Source organism: Cariama cristata, unplaced genomic scaffold, assembly GCF_000690535.1.
Source record: "Cariama cristata isolate BGI_N322 unplaced genomic scaffold, ASM69053v1 scaffold30341, whole genome shotgun sequence".
Taxonomy (NCBI): domain Eukaryota; kingdom Metazoa; phylum Chordata; class Aves; order Cariamiformes; family Cariamidae; genus Cariama; species Cariama cristata.
Window position 1 is genome coordinate 1 of NW_009599129.1, and position 2,573 is coordinate 2,573.

A 2,573-nucleotide genomic window follows, 5' to 3' on the forward strand; every position below is an offset into this window, starting at 1 on the left:
TGGGTCCCTCCAGGTCTTGGCCTGGACCTTGGCCTTGAGGTCTGGGCCACCCCAGAGGACATGTCCCCCAGGTGACACCAAGCACCTCCCCAATTCATCTGCCCTAGGACCTGCGGCGATGCCACTTGGCTACCATGGGAGAATAAGGGGCATCCAGACCATGATGGGGTGGCTTGGTCCCCCAGATGGGTCCCCTTGACAAGTGGCTTCTGGTCCCAAAGCACCCATGGGTGCTTGTGTCCTGGAGCACTGGCAGGGAGCCTACACCGGGGCTGAGCTTACCTGGCTGTGGCTTGGCTGTAGAAGCAGGACCTGGCACCATGGCCTTGGGCACTGGTGGGACCCCACGCCGTCAGCAGGCAGTGCACATAGACCTGCCAAGACACCGGGCAGGGCGTGCCACCACCATGTCCTTCCTCGGGGACCCTGCTCTCCTCCCACCCAACCCCGTGGGGCTGAGACCACCCCAGCAGGGAGCACGATGCCCCAGGAGGGATGGTGCTTTGGGAGGCCCATGTCATCCCCCGTAGCGCCTATGTCCCACCACTAAGGACATCACCTCAACCTCACCTCCTCCTCCTCAGACTCACTCTCCAGCACAGGGGCCGGGACGGTGAGCCGGAGGGCAGAGACCCCTCTCTGGTGCCGGACAGACACGGTCCCCAGCTTCTGCCCATGCAGGCACCTGAGGCAGGAGAGCAACACAGGGACGTTCCCAGGCTGTCCCCAGGCCCTGGACATCCCTCCCCATTAGGAGGTCTTGCAGGACCTCAGGGTCCCTGGAGCAGCAGTCCCCACCTCCCACCACATGGGCACTGACCCATGGCTGTTCACCACCATGAAGACCCTCCTGGAGTGTCCTGGCTGCTCCAAACTGGTCCCGTAGCACTGGTCCACGTAGATCTTCAGGGAGATGCCAGGAGTGAAGTCGACCCTGGCCTCCAGGTGGATGGCAGAGCCAGGGCTGAGCACCGGCGGCTTGTTCATGGCACTAGGGTCCCCTGGAAGAGAAGGGAGGGTGGGTTCAGCGTGACACCCACAAGCCTGTCCCACCACAGATAGGGGCATCAGACACATCCCAGACCACCACCCATAGGTGTCTTTGCCTCCACCCCTGCAAGACAGGTGCCTGCCTGCAGCTCCCCAATTTCAGAGCCCAACCCCATGTCCCTGGAAGCCAAGAGCTGTCCTGGCTCTGTCACCCCAGTCTGGCATCCCTGCCCGCTCTCCAGAGCTACAGCACCTTCCTGGTCCGCCCCCCCAGAGCCAAGAGGGACCACGTCACCCATCAGAATGACAAGGGGCAGCTGACCCCCAAAGTCCAATCCCAGTATCAATCACAGGACTGGGAACATCTCAAAGCACCACCGTTCAAAGCCCTACACCCTCCGCAAGACTGGGAGGGGAGGTCCTGCGGGGATGGACACCTTCTCCTGGTGGGCCCTAGCACGGAGGCCAGCCAGGAGGGAGCAGTAGGTGCTGCTGGTCAAGCCCAGGGGCCTGGGCTGGACCCATCCTGTGGTCTTATCCCCCCAAGCTGGCACCCAACACGAGACCCAGAGCACTCACCATCCAGGAGTCTCAAGGTGAAGTTCACGACGGGCTCCTCTGAGTGGGGGTGAGCGTGAGCCCCACCAGGCACAGTGGCAGCAGCAAGTGCTGGGGCTGCAGCCGTTGTCCCCACGGCCGAGGACACCACTGGAGCCACCACCGTGTGACTGGGGGCTTCTGGAGCCATGGTGGTCCCTGCAGCAAGGGGAGCGTTCAGCCAGCGCAGCTGAGTGTGCAGCGTGTCCCAGACACAGGGGGGACATCCAGGTCCCCAGATGTCCCTGGGACTCATGGAGAGCAGGTGACAGCAGCACAAGGAGGGGAAAGCACCCAGGAGCTCAGCTGCGTTTGGGCACATCGGGGTGCTCCTCCATCCCGGACCTCCCCTGGTGTTGGTGGCCCCGGCATGGGACCACTGCAGTCACTGTGGTGGTGGGTGCTGGAGAATGGGGTGCTCCATAAGGGTCTCCACAACCCTCCCAAAATGCAAGGTTAAGTGTCCCCAGCCACCTCGGCACCAGGCATGCCTGGGAGCAGAGGGGCTGTACCGAGAGCATTCCCCGGTACCGTGACACTGGCCAAGGCTGGGAACAGAGCAGGAGCCGCTCATGGGATGGGAGACCATTGCCAGCAGCCATGTGCCCCACCAGCAGCTCTCATCCCCCCACCCGACCCAGGTCCTTATAGATCGGCTGGGACCCGGGGACACAAGGAGCTCCTGGCAAGCCCCCTTGCGCCAACCACACATCCCCAGAGCGCAGGGTCATTTCAGGAAGCCTCCTCTCCACCACCAAGACCTGTGCCAGCAGGACCAAGAGAGCATCAGAGGCCACCACTGGGCAAAACCAAGGGAACCCACCACCCTCCTGCACCCAGACATGGATGCCACCACCCGCCTCCTCCAGTACAACCAGTGGGGGACTGAGGGGAGCTGCCGGAGGGCCCCAGCCCCACTCACCTGCCACCCCCAGCACAGCCCCACACACCAGCACCCACCAGCACAGCCCCATCCTCAGCAAGCA